Source organism: Periplaneta americana, chromosome 17 (assembly GCF_040183065.1).
Source record: "Periplaneta americana isolate PAMFEO1 chromosome 17, P.americana_PAMFEO1_priV1, whole genome shotgun sequence".
Taxonomy (NCBI): Eukaryota; Metazoa; Arthropoda; class Insecta; order Blattodea; family Blattidae; genus Periplaneta; species Periplaneta americana.
The window spans coordinates 44,849,778-44,873,846 of record NC_091133.1 but is presented as its reverse complement, the minus strand read 5'-3'; the positions used below and the strand labels follow the sequence as shown (position 1 = coordinate 44,873,846).

Sequence of the window (24,069 nt, the reverse complement as noted above, 5' to 3'; positions counted from 1 at the left end):
AATTTCCGTGTTTTCCCTAATCGTTTGTGGATTTTCTCCTAGCATATTCATGTCATCCGCATAGACAAGAAGCTGATGTAACCCATTCAACTCCAAACCCTGTCGATCATCCTGAACTTTCCTAATGACATATTCTAGAGCGAAGTTAAAAAGTAAAGGTGATAGTGCATCTCCCTGCTTTAGCCCGCAGTGAATTGGAAAAGCATCAGACAGATGCTGGCCTATACGGATATATTTTTAAATTTATAACGAAATTATACCAGCGAGAAATGAAATTCTGAAGGTATAGTATAAACGGCAAAAGATGTATTATAATATACATTTTGTTCACTGCGCTCTTGCAGTGACGTGAGCAGATTTTTTGGAAACTACAGTGGATTCTCCTAAGTTCGAAAGAACAGAATTGAAAGTTCAGTCCAATACGGGTAGTGGATGTGGCAGGTGAAATGAATACAAATTTTTGTTGGTTATCCATCAACGAATCCACACCTGTGGAGTAACGGCTAGCGCGTCTAGCCGTAAAACCAGGTGGCCTGGGTTCGATTCCCGGTCGAGGCAAGATACCTGGTTGAGTTTTTTTCGGGGGTTTTCCCTCAACGGAATATGAACAAATGTTGGGTAACTTTCGGTGTTGGACCCCGGACTCATTTCACAGGCATTATCGCCTTCATCTCATTCAAACGCTAAATAACCTAAGATGTTGATAAAGCGTCGTAAAATAACCTATTAAAATAAAAATCCATCAACGAATACAGTACTGTACTTGCATTTCCTGCCCGCCCCAAGACTTGTGTATGCGCTTCTAGTATCACAGTGGGTTTCGATAGTTCTGTCTCACAAACGGCACAATTCTCAAATAGAAAAAGAAGAGTTCATTAATTTAAAATCAGTAATCAATATGATGTCCTAATCAATAAAATATTATGTTTTTCTTTAACAAAAGTATCACTACAAGACACAGAACCAATTCCCATTCAAATGGTAAACCCATTTCTTAGTGCCCATTATAGGGACGTGTCTAATTTTCCTACGTAAGCAGTCGAACTATAGGATATCGAAGGTGATTTCTGTGGAACTTAAGAGCTTCCACTGTACTTGAAGAGTTGTGAGATCCATAGCTTTCAATTTGTGAGTGATTACAAATTCCCATTTCCTTGGTTAAAATAAGAGTTTCTTTGGTGTTTTGTGGTCCAAATTGTTTTCAATGGTAAGTACTGACATGGTACACTTCTTGGTGGAAAATATGAACTTTTCAATGCCTGATTATGTAATACAGTCTTATCTTGGGAAGTTATTTTCTTAGTTTCTTCTCAATGCACGAGGCCATTTTTTCACTTTACATTTTTATATGGTATAACATTCTTTGGTGGAAGAAATATCAAATGCATGAAACGTATGGCGTTCCATACCTCGTCACGGTGTTTTTGATAAGCGTAGCTGATAATCAACAAATCTATATTTTCCTTCACTCTCATAGTTCACGTCACAGAGCAATCTTCCGTTTAATTTACGTTCGAATGTTTGTAAACGATGCAAGAAACTCCAAAGCCTGAATCACAGTTCGAAATTTTACGAATAACTTTGAAACTAATGATAACAATCGAACCATGTTCATATGACATTTATGCTCAAAATGGCCTGTTGAACTGAGTCCTAAAGCTTGTGTCATTAGTCATGGATCACCCTGTATATTCATTGTCCAAAGACACTCTCCCCTCCAACCACTTCATTGGATTGTATTTCGGTATAAGGAAGAAGATTTGAATGTTGTCCTAAATGCTGAGTCGTAACTGTTCACAAAGTTGATCATATGTTCAAAGTCAAAAACAATCAGTACATGTTTAATGTGAAATGTGATAGGCACGGAAGGGGAATGTAACATCTCAAGGGATTTGTTCCCTAGGAGCTCAAGAGACTCTAATTAATTAATTGCTAATTAGTTACAAATCGAATAACTAATTAATTACTGAAGCGACTTCCGTCCATTAACCTAAGTTAACTTGACGACTGATTAATAATTTTTCTCTAATTGAGTTTTATTTATTGAAACTGCTGATTATAACACCCGTAAGTAAGTGAAATAGGAAAATTATTATTTCACGTAAGAGTGACTAAGTTTTGACATAAAATGTCGTCCTTTATTTATGAAATTCTACTACAAGAATCATTTGCGAAAACTGCAATTTAACATGCGAACTACTAATTTATACTCGGACTCATGGTTAAAACATTACTCCATTATCAGATAATTTCACCATCGTCTAAACTGTGTTATTTGTTTCTAAGCATTTACATTACACAATTCTCTTGTCTAATATACAGTAATTTTATTAAAATGAGATAGGCCCACTTGCATCGCTCGATTTGCTAGAATATAGTCAGCGGAGACTGGGACGCGGCACGGCGCTTTTTCTCTCGGTACGAGCGCTATCGTATAAAGGTGAAAGTGTTACGAACAAAAGAGCCAACAGTACGCCTCAAGTACTTAATAGGGAAATACTGAACGAAACTACATTCAGACTAGAAAATTGTGCTCAAAAATATCTTATGAAACTTTCTCAACGAACAAGAATTTCCTACGATTCTGTTCCGAAAACAACATAAATATTAGAACTAAATCCTGCAAAGTTACAGTAGTGCATAAGTGAAGACTATGTGATCCAGTCGCAAGTTTCCGAGTGGGTTTTTATCCTTGTCCATAACGGACAGAGAGACGTATCCTTCATTTTATTTTCAGAAAAACAATTTTGGGTGAAATGTAAATTCTCAAAGCAACAAATACTTGGAATACAGAAGAATCAGACCTTCCCCAAGAAGTGCTCTATTCACGACAGGAAAATCGGTGTTTGATGTGTCATTAGTGAAGAACGAATTGCAGTACAATTTTTTTCTAACGGATAAACGCTGGTAGGTTTATTACCCTGATTCTGCAGCATTTTCTTAATTATACGACTCAAGGAAGAATAACTGAAGGATTCAGAAACATAGTGGGCCAAGCGCCATTTATTAAAAACTGAGAAAGCAAGGTTTAAAGTTAACTGAATACCATAGTTTAATGAAGATTAACGTGCCATTTAATTTTAATGTGCATACTTTATATTACTTGCTATATGATTCATATGGCATTCACTTAATTTTAGCCCTTGTTTTCTTTATTTCTAATATATGGCGCTAAGTCCACTATGGCTCTGAACCCTTCAATTGCGACATCTTTAAACAAGATTGTGTAATTGCTTATGTTGCCGAAGAATTAACTGGAAATTCATTATGTGCCTGAGGACAGATTGATTATCAGTAATGTAAGTATACACGATACCCTGATGTTACACTCTGTGACCATAATCTCTAATACACATTGAAGGAAAGAATGCACAAAACGTAACTACGCAACTAGACGAGCTGAAAATCAACATCCTAAGGAAAGGAGTCTCCAGACCACGACATGAACTGTAATGACTATTGGAGGGCTGAGAATGACAAGGTTATATTCGACATTTTTAGCAAAATAAATATTTTTACTGCATTGAATAGTACTGCTTTAGCACTATCTATTATACGAATTTTATGTTGATATTACAAAGTTAGTTTTCGCCGTACAAAAAATTTGACAAAGTTCTAATGACATTTTTCGGTCTTTCATAAGAGTGACAAGGTTCTATTTGAACGTTACTTCTAGATCATGTAAACCAATATAGGCTAATCAATATTTATAATTTTAATAATACGTTACAATAGCCTAATGGAGCAAATTGAAAAGTAAAGGTTTGGGAGTTGTTTTCTATTCTCACTGGAAGAAAGGTAATTCGTGGATCTCAACCAAAAAGGGACTTTCGAGCAGTCAGTGGACGCAAGCCGTTAAGATGAACTGTAATACAATATCTGTACGTACTCTCCCTGGTAGAACTCTTAACTCAACCCGTTGCAGAAGATGCGACGAGCAAGAAACGCTTCCTCACGTCATGGGTTTCTGCCATAATGGAGAATTGCTTCGAATCAACAGACATAATACGGTTCGTTCTCTCATCGCATCTTCAATCCGTCAGAATGCTTCCTATGAGGTTTATGAGGAGGTTGGTTGCGTCTCTTCTGATGGCTCTACTAGGCGTGCTGATATCATCATGATTGATCGGCAGAAGGATAAGGGTGTCACTCTTGATCCCACAATCCGTTTCGAGATGCATGAGTAACAGCCACAAGAGGTGTGTCGTGAAAAACAAGCCATATATGGGCCTTGTTGTCAGCATCTTGGAGCACAATACCACATCACACATTGGTCAGTTTTTGGACTCACGTTCGGTGCCCGTGGCACGATCCCACGAGAAACTTTAAATCATCTTATACAATTTAAAATTTCTGTTGCAACGGTTGATGCCATAGTATCTCGTGTCTTAAAATCATCCTTAGCTATAATTAGTAATCATTTGTACTCAACAAACTTTTATTGTAAATGATTTCCTATGTTTTCGTATCATTTATGTTAATGTTTTCTTTTTCCTTTCAAATTGTCACACAGTTGGTTTTAATGATTATTCTTTATGCATTGATCAGTAGGCCGATCTATTCGAACCCATATTTTGGGCGGCTTTTTTATTAAAATATTATTATTATTATTATTATTATTATTATTATTATTATTATTATCAGTTATTTAATACTAATATTTGTCTGTTTTTTTATTATCCAATTTAATAAACCCTATTTCACCCTGAGGTATATTAGGGTTATAGTTGGTATCAAAATACATATATTTGTTTTTGTGTAGTATATAATAATACTGCTGAAAAAATATGCTATATTTATAGTATTTTTAAACATTTTAATCAGAATTTTAGGAACAATAATTTATTGTTATTGGTAGCACTGCTACATTTCGTCTGCTTTCGTATGGTGTCGACTTACTGTGTCTTTGTTAATGATTGGTCTTTCTTATAGTAGGTTATTTTACGACGCTTTATCAACATCTTAGGTTATTTAGCGTCTGAATGAGATGAAGATGATAATGCCGGTAAAATGAGTCCGGAGTCCAGCACCGAAAGTTATCCAGCATTTGCTCATATTGGGTTGAGAGAAAACTCCGGAAAAAAATCTCAACCAGGTAACTTGTCCCGACCGGGAATCGAACCCGAGCCACCTGGTTTCGCTGCCAGACGCGCTAGCCGTTACTCCACAGGTGTGGACGATTGGTATTTATTTGCATATATATTTTTTTCATTGTATAATATGTCGAAAGGTAACAAAATGGTAGAAATGGTGTTATCGAATCCTTTAGAAAAGAAAAATTACATTCAGATACAAGCACTGACGACGATTATATAGCAGAATCTCGATGATTTATCAAGTAGTAGTAAAGAAACTTTTTCTCTTCTCAACAGTTTCACATTATTCTTTCTTCACCCACTCTAACACTGCTTCCTTTATTATTATGTCTGTCCATTGTTCATTTCACACGCTCCACTCTTTTTAACATTTAAAATGTTTCTAGCCCATTGTATTCACTTCGTCGTAATGCCCATATTTCTGCCCCATACAATAGAGTAGACACCCAAAAACCAGATTTTCGGCATCTTGAAATACGGAAAATTGCATTTCTTTGAATATTTGCAAAAAAAAAAAAAATCTTGAATCATCACAATATCTTTCACTTTATAATTGAAGGCCTCAGAGCCAAAGGCGACCAACCCACAATTTTGTATTGTTCATTATTAAGCCTTTTTCAAAACTATACATTGTTGTTATAGATTCATGATATTTTTTTTTTGTATTTATTCTCAATGTAGACGAATTAAAATAAATTGTGAAACCAATCATTTTTACAAATCTGGCTTTCAGGTAGTAGCTCCCTGTAAAGCAGGTTTGAATAATTTCAAGGAAAAATTGTTCCGGGTCCGGGTATCGATCCCGGGACCCTTCGCTTAGCGCGGGAACCTGCTTTACAGAGAGCTACTACCTGAAAGCCAGATTTGCATAATACATTCGTTACTGGAGGTACGTTAACAGAAAGCTACAATTTATAGTCCCGTCGCTCTAATTTCCGGCATCCAATCGCATTGCAGGTCGGCTACATTTAAACGTGTGCGTCTTGTGATTCGCTGAGGAAGACGTTATTCTTTACTTAAGGCTCGATAAATACTTAATATAATCGCCCGCCACTTTGGCTCTTTCGTTGGCGTTCGCAGAAAGTACACGAAGACGTTATTTGCCGCTCAATTATTTGCTGAATTACAGTGCATTTGAGTTATCATAGGAGCTACGACATGATAATGTTTAACGGTGTGGCAAATAGATTCCTCGTATGGTAGCTGGGCAACGAAAGAACAAAAATGGCGAACGATACTACCTATCTAAACTTTATACACGTAAGGAAAGAGGAGGAGTCACGCCAGGAATAAAAGCGTCGCGACTATAAGTCACACAGTATTTGTGTGCACTCATAATTGAGTTCTGGCGTCTTGCCAGCTCATGTGAGTTATGTGGATAAAAAGGAAAAATTGTGAGGGTGTCGTGTATAGTTCCTGGGATAGCTCAGTCCGTAGAGCGTTCGCGCGCTAAGCAAAGGGTCCCGGGATCTATACCCGGCTCTGGAACAATTTTTCCTTGAAATTATTCCAATCATTTTTTCAGGATCCTCTTAGTATCAACTCTTATTTACTCATTTTGTAATTGTGTGTTTGTCGCCTTTGGTTCTGAGCCCTTCAATTCATATAATGAGACAGTAAGGTCATGGAATACATTATTAGTCTAATTCATGCTTGTAGGAGGGAAAGAATTCGAGAGATTATTTGTTTATGAAGACACAGAAAATGTAAAAAACTTGGGTATAGTTTCCAACTATGAGGATAAATTAGTCTATTTAAAATGCTAGATGAGGGTTTTCAATGCAAATAAGATATCACATCTTACTTGCAGTCCACTTTGAGCAATCTTACTGTCAGTCACGCTGTGAAATTGACGTCGACGCACGCACAAAGGGAAGAAACTTTGTTGCGAGGATTTCTAGATTGTTATACTCGTTACTCTGTGTTCCACGGTATACAGAAGAATATATACACGAAACTTTTCGTCTTTCTCAAACTTCCTGAGGGAGCGGATATAATTAATTACACACCGAAACCGCGAGTGTTGAGAGCCGGGCGGCGTCGTCTTATTTCGCCTTAACCAGGCGTTTCATTATACCCCGCGGATCCGACAAATAAGAGTGATATACAAAGACGAAATACAAACGTACAACAGCAGTAAATCTACTGGGTGTTATGTCGCGATGTTTTCACATCTCATAACTGTCTCAAACGTTCTACAATTTTGTTTTCGCAACGCGACGTGAACCTTAGCTGTGACTAAGTGGTAGAATTTTTTGCAACTAACGCCAGGACGGATCCATACACAGACTTGCTTTGGCCCATTGTGCACCCTACGTACGCGATGCTTCTCCAAGTCCGGCAGATGGCGTGAATCCGACGCTGACAGGAGGAACTTCTTCCTCAGCTCTGATAGAGCCCGGTCCCAACCTGTGGAGAAGCATCTGATGAACACCACGCCCTTAAATCCTATTCCGCTTCGAAGATTCGTCCTACCCACAAGAATTCATCACAACGCAGTTTTTGATATTGGAATACAGATGAAAAAAGGAGGAAGTAAGAATTGTTCATGAACTCAAAGAGGAAAACGGGAGTATCGAAAGAAACCCTCTGTACAATATCTTTGTTCATAACTAATTTCACAACGATCAGGTTCTTGAATCGAACCCTGACCGCCTGGATTGTAGACCAGCACCTTAGTGATTTGCCATCGTCACAGCCCTATTGAAACTTGGTACAGACTCCCAAGTTCGCTTACAATTTCTAAAATTACAACCATCTCATACAGATTTCATGTAGGCTTATTATGTTTGTCGTTCTATGCCTTCTCAAGTGTTTGTATTGCGTCATTGCTGTAATAGTGTAAACCAGGCCTGCACAAGGTTTGAGCTCTCCGAGCCGGCTCACAGCTCATGAGCGGAATGCAGATATTAGCTGCGCTCTGTATACGGGTGGACTGGAAGAAGGGATGATCTCGTACAAAATCTACACAAAAGGAAATACAGTACTAGTAAGAGTGTTTATGAAATGAATTCCCGTTCAGTGTTTGCAAAACTATCTTGGACTATTAGTAATTAATAAAGAAAAATTTATTTTACAGAAATAATAGAAATTCTACAGCTACTTAAATTTACAATATCATTTTGTCATATTTTTATTTATCAGTACATCAAAACGGGGTTTTATGCTGTTGGCAGCTGAAAGGAACAGTAGCCTACTGATCGTAATGAAACATCAGTTACAGATGTTCGATGTCTGCCTTTATTAAAGTTGATTATAGAAAACAGTTGCTCACAAGTATAAATGTTTAGCAAAACATAGCAATCATTTTCACAGCCAGCCTGTGTAGTCGTGGATATTATTGTTAATGTTTAGTCTTGTAAAACTCAACCAGGCTAATAGTATTATTTAAACGATCTTTAGCCCTTAGGTCACGTTGAAGATCAATAAGTTCGAGCTGTAAATCGTTAAATGTTATGTTCCGTCTTTTAGATTCCTCAATGCTGCACTGTAGCAGTAGGTAAGCAACGTGAAACAGTTACTGAGAATAGGCCTACACACTGCACTCCACTAGATAACTGAGTGGTCGTTTCCCTCTCCTCTACCTACAGCAAGTCTATGTCATCCTGACGTATCTTCCTCTCCGTTCCGGCGAGCGGTAAACACGGCTCTCCCGCTCCAAAGAAGCGCGCGCGCTCGTTGAGCACTGTTTGTGCAGGTATGGTGTAAACCAATCTGTAATTCACTTTTCGATTGCTGGTAAAATTCATGTTCTGGGAATAATAAGTTAATTAAGTAGTAAAATATCACTGCAATGGAAAAGTATTGGGAATAAATTTGAATAAGGAACAAAACAAAATTTCCTTCCCAGGCAGGATTCGAACCACGAAAGTCTTAGTTACCAGTCTATCGTGCTCTGGAGTGAAAAAGGCTTTGAAATCAGCTAGAAGAGTCGGTCCGGTTTTTTTTGCCACTACTGTACATATGTATGTAAGGACATTTACAATCAATCATCTATCAAAAAAGTAATATGTTTTATTAGGCAATCTGTACTTATACATTTTATTTTAAAGTCGTTTCATATTTGTTGGTATTTCTGAAATCATTACTTGGCTTTTTACTTTTAGCTCGTTATAGCCATCTAACACTTAAATATTTTTTTTTACAAAAGAACCACTTTATTGACTACAGAGAAAAATCTTTGACGTGGAAGTGAGAAAAAAATACACAAAGAAGAAAAGGATTAAACAGCAATGAGAGTAGGGGGAAATGAGTGATAAGTGCAGAGAGCATGAAGCAATTTGCAAAGATAAAAAACAGAACAAGAGAATAGACGAAGTCGCAGCAGAACGAGATAGCCGGGCCGATGGAAATCTGCATAGAGACGTCGAATCGGAGTGAATCAAAATGTTTTCTTATACGAGCCAGCAACTACTACTGCGGAACTTAATTTAATCTATCCTGCAAACCAAAAGCCAAAATCTACTTCCATCTGATTGTTGCGCACGCTACAGGCGTGTGTGTGTGTGTGTGTGTGAGCGTGCGTGTATGTATGTGTGAGGGGCCGCTTGCCAGAAACCTGGTTGTATAAATTCCAACTTGAGTAGAGAATGCTCTGAACTTTCCTTTTGGCTGCGAGGATAACGAACACGACAGAGAAGAAGAAACAAAGAAAAAGATAAAGTGATTGTTAGAGTACAAGCTAGAAAGAGATAAAGAGTGAACGAGAGAGATGAAGAATATCAGAACGCAGGGAGGGAAAGAATAAATAATGGAATAGCTTCAAGGTTTGTGCTCAAGTTGAACATTCCAGACTCCCCTTCTCCAGTAAAGCTGAAACAATGGAAGTAAGAGATCACGTATGGAGTGGAAAAAAGATGTAAGATAGAGACAAAGAGGAAGAAAGGTAGAGGCAACAATTTGTGTTTTGTAATGGAAAATAAATGGGATTGCATACAGTTAATGGATGCCATAAAATTATGGAAAAAGTAAAGTAACTTGGTTTCATGAAGTTGGGAGACTCTCTCACTACAGTAGAAATTATTCTGTTATAAGCCATAAGAGGTGACGAGATGGGTTCAAGAGGTACTGTTTGTTTTCAATTCGCACTTGAATCTATCCACTTACACGAATAAAGTCTGAGATGTTTTTGCAATATATTTATTTATTTAATCCGACAGGATTAAGGCCATAAGGCCTTCTCTTTCATCCTACCAGATAGCACATATAAATACAAAAAAGAAATACAGACGCTGATGAAAATAATACAAATTAAATTAAAGCCCTATAGAGGGTCAACAAGGTCAAAATAACTCTATAGAGCATACATGGGCACAATTTTCGGTTACGTGAGGCACTCGATTTGAAATAGTTTGTTTACTAGGAGAGGAGACTGCAGAGTAGGATGGGAAATATAAACTGCTGTGACCTGCGTCACCGTATCGTAATCGTTAAGGCGGTGAGTGGCGAATTATTAGGAAAGCGCTTGGTTAACGTGAGAGACTCGAAAACTTTTATTCAATTTGGCAAATTAATTCGGCAGGTTTAATCATAAACCTCTTACTATTTCTCCATCATTGAATTGATTTAAATCACAGGCGAGAAATTGCGTAACTAGCCAATAAAATTCCATCACGTTGTCTACGTTTATTTTCTTGAATATTCTGGCGTTTCTCAAGATTACTTAATAGATTTACACGTCCTCGACCTAAAATAATTTCAGAAAATCATATATCGTTTTCTACGCACATTTGATATAGACTTATTTTTTTTATAAATTTCTTTTGGAAATAATACGTACAAACAACATTTAATTCCTCGTAACTTTTAATGCAGCGTGTTTAAGGTATAATGCCATATTTATTATACTATGCAAATGTTGAGATCATAAATTTTCTTCGGAATAGTACGAAAAATAACATTTAATTTGTCTTACCTTCTAATTCAGCATGTTCTTTATGACATAAGGAGTAATGTCGTTGTATATTAAATTTATTAATGCCTAATAGGATTTTCGAGCATAACATACATCGTATGTTCTCCCATTCTAAACAGCAAAAAAGCTCTTCCTCCCATTTCTCATGAAATAATCATTTTCTAACGAGTACACACTGCTTTGATAATGCCATTATGCCACCACAGATATTGTTTATGAAACTGATATAGAACCTGCCCATGCCTAGGAGCTGCGTGAGGGAGGAAAGAGGTCTGTGAAGATGATGTCACTCAGAGCGATAAGCTCTGTGCAGGTCAGTGAGGCACAAATTCTCAATTGAGGCACCATGCCCAAGTATGCTATAGAGCTCTCATCGAGCTAATACGAGAAAAAAAAAAAGAAAGAAAGAAAAAGTGAAGTAGCAATGATGATAGTGAGAACAGATAATAATAATAATAATAATAATAATAATAATAATAATAATAATAATAATAATAATATTACATATTAATTGTCAATTGTACAACAGCATAGTTACAATATTTACTATATGCCATGGGTTAAGCCGAAGTTGCGCAACCTGATAGGTGTTCAGCAAGCAATTCTATAAACTAGAATGCGATTTTTTAATTTCAATATGAATTTTGTTATTGTTCGACAGTCTCTGACATGGTCAGGGAGAGAGTTCCAGAGGCGTGGAATAGATATGCTGAAAGATGATGAGTAGAAGTATGTTCTGTACAGAGGAATAGAGAGAAGGTGCATGTTCCGGGTTCGAGGTAGTGAAAGGGAAACAAAACGAGATGCTAGATGAGAGGGTGTGGAGGTGTGGATGATTTTAAATAGTAATAAGAGAGAGTTGAAGAATCTTCTTTCTTTAAGTGTATTCCAAGACAACAATTCTAATGACGGTGTTACATGATCGAATTTTCTAATGTTACAAATGAAACGAACGCAGATATTGTAAACACGCTGTAGTCTATGGGCAAGATCAGTATTTAGATTCTTGAACAGAGAATCGCAATAATCGAAGTGGGACATCACTAAAGTTTGGATCAGGTTCTTTTTAAGGCTGAGAGGTAAAACTTTGGTTCAGTGTCTGAGGGAATGAATTATGAAAAAAGTTTTCTTACATATTTGACTTTGAAAATTTAAATTTGAATCTAAATATACCCATAAATTTTTTACTATCTTACTATATATTCACTAAATTCAAGATACTATAATGGACAGTAACTTCATTTATGTCAAAATTACATAAATTCTTACCTAACAAATTAACTGCTGATTAATATTTATTAAATATAATGAAACTGACATCTGTCCATTCTTATTATTATCATTCATTTCACTAAATATATTTACAAAACCTCTAATGGCAATTACATCAATAATCTCATTATAGAAATATATTTTAGATTTATATATATATTTTTTTTCTCCCTGTAACATAGTTCTAGTAAGCTTATATTAAATTAATTTTCATCATTTTACTAACTATCTCAAATCGCAAATTAATTATAATAGATTGAATTAAATTAGCTCACAAATTAAGTTACTACTTTACCTTATAGGTTTATCTAAATTTAAACTAATATGTAGTCTACTAGTCGTTAACTTAACTTAAGAATATTGCTGGAGAACCTTTTAAGTGTAGTGTAAATATTCGTAATTTAAATATGTATTGTATTGATTAAGGCTGGTTGAGTGGAAGAGAAGGCCTTATGGCCTTAACTCTGTCAGAGAATTATTATTATTATTATTATTATTATTATTATTATTCCTGCGAATAACAGAGCGTTAATAGAACTGGGACGACATCTAAAATTTGGTTTATGCGTGTGAATAGTGTTAATATAGGCTAAAAGGCCTACATACATTTTTGTAATGATAAGTATCAATTTTACTGGTATTATTGAAGTTGTGTAATTGAACTCATCATTTCGTCAGACTGAAATCTGGACCTCCAAAATTTATGTTCCAATTATTTTGTTTTCTGAGTCCTTCTTTCTTCAGTTAAATTGTAACGCTAGATTAAAAACCTTTGCTTAATTTAACCGATTCGGACCATTTATTAAAAAAACTATAAGTAATAACCAAATGTAAGACTTCTATTAAAGCTTGACCCAAAGATCAAGGAAGACGACGGTCAAGGGTTTATATGAGCTTCACCAGCGTCCTCTTTTGTCAGTCTTTCGAGATTTTATATAAACTGTTAACACAGTGTAAAACGTGCTTCCCTGCCGTCATCTGGTATTAAAGCTGTTCTGTTACAGTACGTACTCAGTGAGGACTTAGTTCCTGCAACGAACCTACAACTTCAGTCTGTTCGAAACCCGAGTGCTACGGGCACGACATTTTTATCATACAAAAATACGCGCATTTCGTTCATTTCAGTTTTTCCAGACTGTTATTTAACGATGCAGGTTTATCTCAGTACATTTGTATCACGTCACCCAAAACTAATAAAGGCTAATTAATATTAATAAACGTTAAAGGATATTTTATTCGATACGAAAGAATAAACATGGAAATTTTGTTTAATATTTCATAATTGTTTCAGTCTCCTAAATAAAATAACGTAACGAATAAGATGGTAAACGAACGGCGCATAATAACGAAAGATTGTAATATATGTAAATGATTTGTTAAGAATTAATTCAGGGAAATCTAATGGCGGTTTTATTCATATGCTGATGACAAGTTGTAATTTTTACCAGCTCAACCTGAATTAGTGTATACAAAATTGCAAATAATGGTATAAATGTTATTAAAAATGGTTAGATAGGAATTTTCTTTCTTTCCAAGACTGCTTGATCACATTTTCCTTAATCACAAGTTAAACATCTTGTGGTAAATTGAATGTAATAATTTATAATGCTGGTTGTTCAATTAATTATGGCAAATGATCTATTCTGAAAAGATATACGGAAGTGAAGGACTTAGGAATCATTATTGACTAGAATTTGAGGTGGGATAAACATGTTTCTACTTTCTGTAACATATCTCGTAAAACAATGTGTAAATTTGTAATTTTTCGCTCGTGCATCCCTACAAATATTCCGCGATTAGTTTATTTAGGTTTGGTTCAATCTGTCATCCATTATGGTATAATCGGATGGGGAGAAGCAACAAAATTTACACTTTCTCCCCTCATATTGTTTCAAAAGGGGATATTATCATTTTTAAACAAGTCAATTGATTATCCAAAGATTTGATTTAGTCGGATTTTAATGTTTTCCAAATTGAACAACTATGTAAATATACATTACAATATTATCTTAAAAATTATCTGAAATATAAAGAACCAGAAGAAATTTCACATGTCCTTTATCTGATCTAAATGTTACACAACCACTGGAATAAATCATAGCCAGAGTAACAGGCCAAGGTTATACAACTCTATTTTGGTAATAGATCACGACCTAGGTTATTTTGAGTTTCAAAAATGTAAGAAAAAAAAAAGCTAATCATTTAGTATTCACGTCCCCTTTCCATTTTTACTTTTTCTCAATTTCTATTCAACTTATATTCTGTTAATGACTTGAAACTCTACTTTTATCTTCGTAATTATCCCTGTTTTGTAATAATTGTATTGGTTTTTTAATTCATTTATTCTTTGTTATCTTCTTTAGTACAACCGCCCCCGAACACGAGCTTGCTGAAACGAACGTGCGCTACGTCATTAATATGTATTTATTTTGCATTTTATGTAGCGATAAATACTAAATACGTATAACTTTAGTAGATAACGGGAAATCCTATAATATTCTGAAATATTTTTTCATAAAAATAATAAGTCTATCGCGTACGAAGGCTAATTTGGTTAAAATTAACACTTTAATTATATAACAACAAACGTAAACATCAAACGTCACGCATATAAACTGAATTCATGCAATGTAAAAGACATGATAATATACGGTACTGGGGATTGGAATGATCCGGATATACTGAATTTCGGATTATTGAGTCAGAAATAAAAATCAGTACAGCATGATGTTATTGTGAAAGTGTAGTATCTGCTGCATGTATTAAAATAAAAAAGTTACTAATATTTAAACACAAAATGCGACACGTTATACTTGCAGTTAATAAACCAATACAAAACTAAGAACCAGATTTGGCAAGTCATTTACCCGCCTCTCTGTAGATCTTCAAGGACAGCTGCATGCCCCGGAAGATTCACAAAGTACCGACCTAGACACAAGGAAAATCTCACAGTCACCATTACTATTATGTTTCTATAAATAATTATTCTATAAAATTTAAATTTTTACTGCTTATAAAATAAGACGAAATTTTCTGCTTATATCTATCACTAATCACTGTCAAAATAATATATTTCGCCTATAAACATTTATATATTATTTACGTGTATACTAGATGTGGACAGATTATTAGACTAAATTGTTTTTCTTGGAAACAAAATATAATTCGTCATATCAACTATCAGTGTAATTCACAGAGTCTATATTGTTGGAAATATGATTGTTTACATTTTCTGGTATATTTTTCCAATAGTTAAGAATATTTTGTCTGGCTGTGTTGGTGCTGTCGTGTTTAATTATATACTGCAGAAGATATTAAACAATCTGTTCTCCCATGACCTGCAAGAACACCGGACATGAACGAAATTGAAAATCTGTGATCTATATTGAAGAAGAAAGTGAACAAAAAGAGACTTACAACAAAACATGGAGTCATTTAAGCACTGTCTGATATCTGGCTATATGATGCTGATATTCGAAGAAAGTGTCAAACTTTGATTCTAGCATCCCTGACAACATCAATTTGTTAATAAAGAATAAGGGAATGTTCACAAAATATTAGTAACCTCCAGACTCAATTTTCTGTTCATTATTTCTGCTGAGAAATACAGTTTTGTATTGAGTCTAATAATTTTTCCAAGTCTGTATAGTTTCAAACTGGGGGTCGCGACCCTCAAGGGGATCATGTAAAGAGCAGAAAGGGTCGCGAGATGATTTATAAAAGAAAACAAAAAACGCTTAATTAACATGCATTTACTGTGTGTTCAGAAACATAAACATTTAACATAAAAATAAAAAAGAAGTTTCAGTACTTATACATTAATATAGACAATTTTATTAATGCAACAAATGTTCCTCTTTTCAGAAAGTAGGTCCAAAATTTTGACTCTGTATTAGTTACACACAATGATATCACTTTCAAGTTAAATGAGATTTCTTGGCTTTGTTTTGATGGCAATCATATACGAGAAGTTTATTTTGCATAAATATGAGGTTGAAAATGTTATAAAAATTAATAACTTCTTTTGCAAGCTGGTCAACACTTTTCTTTTAAATTTATTGAGTATGCCCCAACCAGTATAACTCATATGTAGGGGCTATACAAGAATATATATATATATATATATATACATATGTTGTACAATGTAAGTGAAAAAGTCATGAAACTACAGTTTGTGAAAAACGAACAATATATCAAGATTTAATGAAAGAAAGAAAGAAAGAAAGAAAGAAAGAAAGAAAGAAAGAAAGAAAGAAAGAAAGAAAGAAAGAGAGCAAAATAAGAACAAATAGTAAGATAACAAAGTTTTTGGCAGAAAAAAGAAAAATAAATCTAATTTCAACATCCCATCAGTAGGTACATACGTAGATATTTATTTTAATTTTCCATGAATTGTTTTCGAATTTCAGCCGGTTGAATGCAACTGTATAGAAATGGATTTTGTATCCATCAGTGCCGCAGTTACTGTTTTGAGTGTCTTCAGGAAAATACTCTAAAAGCTGTTAAAAACAAACTCAGTATTTATTGTATCATACATAACGGTAGTTAAATTTCCCATGAGTTCTTTAATGCTCTGGAATGTATCACATTCTTTTTTGTCAAGTGATGTTGACCAGAAATAAAGTTTTTGGGAGGGGGGAGAAACTCTTTGATTTTATTCTTGGCTCTAATTACGTTAACATCCTGGCCTTGCAAACTACTATTAAAAATGAGTAAGTTCAAAAAATATCAGAAAAATAGGGTATTAGAAGTATTGATCATGTAATATTTCGTGTTATTCTTGCACTGAATTCTTCTGTTTCGGTCATTCTTTGGGTGGTATCACTAATTTTAAGTAAAATAATAGTGGTTTTCAATTTTACAGGGATTCATATTTTCCGAAAGGGGTTAAGTACCCTACTAGTTCGATAGTGGGGGTCGCATTCAGAAGTCTCGACAATTGTGGGTCGCGTTTTCAAAATATTTGGGATCCACTGCTATAGACAATCACTTACTTACTTACGGCTTTCAAGGAACCCGCAGGTTCATTGCTGCCCTCACATAAGCCCGCCATTGGTCCCTATCCTGAGCAAGATTAATACGGTCTGTCATATCCCACCTCCCTCAAATCCATTTTAATATTGTCTTCCCATCTGCGTCTCGGCCTCCGTAAAGGTTTTCTTTTCCCTCCGGCCTTCCAACTAACACTCTATATGCATTTCTAGGTTCGCCCATACGTGCTACATGCCCTGCCCATCTCAAACGTCTGGATTTAATGTTCCTAATTATGTCAGGTGAAGAATACAATGCGTGCAATTCTGTGTTGTGTAACATTCTCCATTCTCCTGTAACTATTACTACAGAATTACAGAATTACTACAGTAACTATTAGCGGTAACGAAAAGTGTGGTTTTTGTGAGAATGTGACTCGAATGTAACACACCCCTTCTTAATATTATTGTTTTAATTGGTTCATTACTGTATATGTTTGAAAAAAGTTTGTCATTTAATAACCTTGCACAGTACGTTTAAGTATTTTGTAAAATTGCATTTAAGAAATTAAAAAAAAAAAAAACGTAATTCACCATTCATTTTATTCATTTAGTGTTTTGCCCAATGGCAGGTCTTTCACTGTACACTCAGCGTTTTCCAGTCTTTCCTATTTTATGCCTTCCTCTTTGTTTCCTCATATGATTCGTATATCTTAATCTCGTCTATCATCTGATATCTTCTTCTACCTCGAACTCTTCTCGTGTTCACCATTCCTTCCAGTGCATCCTTCAAAAGGCAGTTTCTTCTCAACCAGTGACCCAGCCAATTCATTTTTCTCTTCCTGATCAGTTTCAGTACGGTATCATTCTCTCTTCACCCACTCTTTCCAACACATCTTCATTTCTTATTCTGTCTGTTCATTTTACACGTCCCATTCTTCTCCATATCCACATTTCAAATGCTTCTATTCGCTTCTCTTCACTTCGTCGTAATGTCCATGTTTCTGCCCCATACAATGCCACACTCCATACAAAGTACTTCACTAGTCTCTTCCTTAGTTCTTTTTCCAAAGGTTCGCAGAATATGCTCCTTATTCTATTAAAATCTTCCTTTGCCATTGCTATTCTACTTATGACTTCCTGGTAGCAGCTCATGTTACTGTTTATAGTACATCCCAAGTATCTGAAGCTGTCGACTTGCTCTACTGCCTTATTTAGAATTCGTAAATTTGTAACTTATCAAAATATGTTACCTTTAAAAATATCATAGTAAAATTACTAAGTTTCCGAAACATTCTATTCGCTTTTATTGTCCTACAGTTCTAGCAATGTTCCACGTGATTCCTTGAGGGCGTTCGTTTTTCAGCATTAGGGAAATCCCCGAGGAGAGCGACGCCAGCCCAGTAATAAAGCACCTCTGTACAGCAATGGTCTCGAATCTGCAGATTTAAATCGGAGAGAGACGTTCCAATGCATCTTCTTGTCCTTACTACAGCTGTGCGCTGATTCACACCAAGATTAATACCCAGCCAACAGTAAACACAGCACCCTACTGGAATACACTTGTGCAAACATTCATTCGAGTCCTGGTTTCTGCTCGTTTGAGAATGTAAGACTTAGAGCACATCCAGGTGAACTAGATCAGGTTCATGAATATTATTTATTATAAGGGAGTTTTGTTTTCACTTTCTTGTTTACCATTATCAGTGATCGCATGAGAATTACAATACGAGCTCCTTCTTGTATGCTATTTTATACTACGTGCAGTGAATGGAGAAATTGAAGGGCTCCTGCAGAAACAAAGTAGCTCTATTCTTACAAGTTTGTGAAGAACTACAACAAATATTATACAAATTAAAATTTTAACTGAGCTTCTTTCCTTTTCCAGAGTATGTCCTATATACCTAGGAGTTTAATTTCATCATTAAATAATTTATTACAATCAGCAATTTGGGAGCTGAGGGGAAAAATATGGACAAATAACGGAACGACCCATTTTTGGAATAAAATTGACTATAATTAGCCACATTTCGCACTGAACCAACATTTGCAGTGCGAATATCATAAAATTTTTCTCGTTTTTCTTTCCTTTCCAGAAAAAAAATAATTTTTATGAAACATTTCATTTTACGAAAAGAGACACTAGTTCGAATCATATTTCTGCATATTTAGAGAACTAAACTGAAATTATTTCAATAATATAATACACTGTTCTCTTAAATTAACTGAGCATATTGGGAATCAAATTAATGGCTTTCTTAAAACACGCAACGAAATTATTCACATGAAACTATTTTTTGTCTAAAAAGAAGAGAAAATGATCAGAATTTTATTAAACTTTTAGGTTTGAAATATTTCAAAGAATAGCTCTTTAAAATTACTAACATTACTTTTGCCTCGTGTGTGTGTGTGTGTGTGTGTGTGTGTGTGTATACAGAGTGCCCCATTTATCTTGTGCTCCTGTTATAACTTTTTTGTTTGGATAGGTATTGGAATTTTTGTTTTTGAGAGTTATGTTAGAAAGAGGGGCTTAACATGAGTATGGAGATTTGGTGCATGTAACTACATTACGGTACAAGATACACGTGACGTATCACAATGTCACCAAAAATAACAAAACGATACACAAAACGTACTTCCAATGTGAAAATGTTATGCTTTGAGTCACAGAAGATGTTCAAAATGGTGACCATTCACATTAATGCGCATTCGAAGGAGTTACCCTAGAGATCGTATGACTGCCCAGCATGTTGCTGGCTGAATGGACACAAAAGCCAGTTTATGCGTTGCTGCATGTCGTCTGGTGTTGTCAGAATGTTCTCGTACACACCGTCCTTTACAGTTCTCCATAGGAAGAAGTCGAGTGGCGACAGGTCCGGAGAATGTGCAGGCCACTGTAAGTAGATTGTGGCCTGGACAGTTGTTGCGGTTTGATAGCAAACACACCACACACGACGTGAACGGACGTCAGTCGTCTTTCGTTTTGTGTAAGTTAATGCACAAGATGAATGGAACACCACAACAAACGGCACATTCTGATGGCATTCATTTTGCATTTTGTTGTTGTTATTGATTGGGAAGGTGGCATTGTGATACATGTTTTAACTCGTCTTAATGTGTGTAATCAATGTAACATGATAAAGTATGTAGTGCTATTTGAAAAATTGATGACGTCAAGAGTATCTTGTACCATAATGTAGTTACATGTACCAAATCTCCACACTCATGTTAGCCCCTCGTTCTAACATAACTCTCAAAAACAAAAATTCCAATACCTATCCAAACAAAAACATTATAATAGGTCCACAAGATAAATGGGACAAATAATATAATAGACTATAGTATAACATTAAATACAATTTTGCTAGCTTTATTTGAAATATCTTAAGAAATAACCCTCTGAAATTAATAACATTAATTATGGTTCACCCGATATGTACAGACTCATCTTGTTTGTAATAATGGACTCGTTCACATGATTAGGTTCAGGTCTATTGGATGTGATGTATAACTGTTTTGTCACAACTCATTTTACTCTCTGAATCCAATAGGTGTTCCTGTATCTTGCTACGAAGTATTTTATACGTCTTCTGCTGTACTACTTACAACAATTCGTATAGGCGTATTTAGATTTAAAGGTTGTAACCAAATTCTGAACATTCATATGTTCAAATCGTCATACATCCTGCAAGCCTTAAGAGCCACAATTTGTAAACCATGTTGAAAGGAATGCGTGATGTGGATATGAACTCGTGACAGAGCAATGTAGGGTACATAATTCCAGGCAGCGTTTACAAAACCGCTGAATAGCGTCAGTAAACCGATGTGTGCCACTCGGAATTGTCGGAGTTCCGTTCCAGTTTGGTGGTTTACCCCACCCCCACATAAACTAATAAAGAACGATACAATAACGGCAATTTGCGATACTGCCTTCGGTTTCACACAGTTGAATTCTTTATGTTCTATTTTGGTCACTATAATAATTGTTTATGGGTTTTAAACACCCCAAAATATACGAATTTATTAAAATCGGAGAACTGGATTTGGAAAATCAGCTTAAGTGGTCTTAAGCGCCGAAAAGTTCAGAGCCATTAATTATTGATAATGATGTATACGCCATTATGGGAATAAGGAAACATGTTTAAATTCAGCTGTAAGTAATGAACCACAGTTTTGTGTCTTATTAATTAATAATGATTCATTAGTGTACTTAAGTAAAATAACAAAGTTCCAAAACATTCCAGAAAACAGAAACTAGTAACTTAAAATTGATATATTGTTAAAAGTTGTGTAATCGAGATGTATATTAAAATTGAAGTTAAAACACACGCAATTAAAAATGTACCAGTTTTATATCTACCACTATTCTTTTATTGTCCGAATCATGAAAACTAGGAAAGAAATATGAAAATAAAATCACTTCAGCTGAAATTAATTATATTCGGTGAGTGAGAAGAGTTTCACGGTAGAGAGAATACGAAATTAATAAAAGAAACGAAAATTAGAAACTTGTTCAATCATAGATGAAAAACAAACACCTCGAGAGATAATATTTATTTAATGAATTCGATTCGACTTCCAAACAGAATTTTAAAATTCTGTTTCAAAATGGAGAAGTATATATGGAATTAGTGAAGTTGAACAAATCGTTTCAAAAAATTGAATCCACGAACATCATACACATATGAACTGACGATGATGATGATGATACCGAGTAAATAAACGAGTTAAAGTAACAAGAAATAAATGATAAATGTGTGAAGTAAAGATATGTAAATGCCATCTATAATTTTAAAGGAGTATATATATACGCTACGGTTAAGTTATAAGTAATTAGAATTGGTAGCTTTTCCACAGTCTAGTAGGCTATATACAGTCGCGAAGCTTGAGTTCATGAGGGTACTAGGAACAATAGACAGTGCAGGTACTATTTCGCATTGTCTGTAATGAGGCGATAGTAGCGATCCTAGTGATTAGCAAGTATCTATGGATGCATATTTGCTACGTATTGAACTTCGTGACTATATACTAGACTGTGGTTTTTCCCTGATGACACACATCTAAGTGTAAGTAAATTTGTATACCATGATGACCTGAGGATTTAACTCACTATAGAGTACTGTCCACAAAGAGTTCATATTACTTTAAATTATGAAGTGATTTAAAATATTCAGATACAAATCGATTACGTTTATAAAAGGAAAATATCATCGAAAACGAAGAGCGGAAATCTCTTCTCCAAGTCACAGTTCAGTAACATTAATTATGTAACGTGTCATTTGCCATTTGCATTGTCGTTCAGTCAGTACGGGAATTTCTCGAAAAAACGTTGTGGAATGAGCGTCGGTTCGAGTCCTCAGAGTGGAAGAATTTCCTCATAAAATTTTGTCCACTGTGTGGCAATATGTACAGACCCAACACTTGTACAGGGACATCATTTTATTTTTACTAACATTTTTAATATTAACCTGGCTATACCTTTGGATTAATGGTTCATAGCCGGAAACACCGTTTGCTACCCCCTTCCACAATTGAAGTTCGATGATTCTGGCATAAAATACAAACAAATCACTTTACTAGGTATAGGAGGGAAGAAAAGTAGTTCATCCATTTATGTAAATTAGGAGATATCGTAATTCTGAGTTTGATAATTTTCATTAGGTTTTTGTTTAATCAAAATACAGTACAGTATTAAAAATAAGTGTTTTTACTCACGAACTGAGTTATCCATGCGAACGTATTCATTATGCAGTGTATATTATACTGTCTAAAGCACATTACCGTACAATATAGAGAATGAAGTCAAATTGAAAAATAATCATAATATGGATATTTAAACATATTTTTGAAAATGGTGGCCGTTCATTTAGATACAGACTTCAGTTCTTTTGTGCATATTATCGCACTATAGACTACTGCATCTAATTCCAATTACCAGTTTCGTCCTTCGTACTAGTAACTCATGTTGAAATAATTCTATACCTATTATATAAAAGAGTACCTTACGTACTGTAAATTTAATCTTCACCTCTGTCCGACTCAGACATGCTATCTACTGTCCGTCCAAGTGGTTATGTCGCAGGATCGTAGAAAGGGGGGAAACCACGTGACAATTAATTACTTTTATTTAAGTTATTTTAAACAGTTGCGGGTGAGGGAAACCGGAATGCGAAGTAGGCAAACGGACGACAGCACCTGTGCGAAAATATGATTCAATATTGAAAACTCTTTCGTCACTGGAAAACGCGAACATATTTCTGGAACGTACTATACTCACTAACTCAATATTGTTTGTGTTTACTACGACCATAAGGCGACTTTGACTGTATACTCTTGGTTCTGTGAGGAGAACAGTTAAAGTTTTCTAGTAGAGAGGGTGGGAGTGAAGTACATTCCAAAACTCAGGTGCAATAAAAATTGAAGTAAAAATAAAATGATGTCCCTGTACTACGGGTGTGGTAAACGAGGGAAATTGACTGCACGTTTTCAGTAATTAAGTAACAATGTATAAAGTATTCATTGTGGAATAACATAAATTATATAGATAGGAAGCTCTTTATTACGCAATAACATGACATATTTTATGTCTAGAGCAAGCTCGTAGAAAAACATTATACAACGTTAAAGGAGTCAGTAAATGACGATCCTTTAGAACAGGTCAACCAAATCATGCAAATCAAGCTTTCATGTATAACTCCCTGCAAAGTTGATTTGAATAATGTCGAGGGAAAAATTGTTCCGGGGCCGGGCATCGAACCCGGGACCTTTGGTTAAACGTACCGACGCTCTTCCAATTGAGCTACCCGGGAACTCTACC

At 35.2% G+C, this 24,069-nt stretch overlaps 1 protein-coding gene across 2 annotated transcripts in view; it reads left to right on the top strand.

The window, feature by feature from the left end:
* LOC138693277 (zwei Ig domain protein zig-8-like) overlaps positions 1-24,069 on the top strand; it is a 977,813-nt gene that overhangs the window by 648,140 nt on the left and 305,604 nt on the right. The gene's annotated exons all lie outside the window — the stretch shown is intronic.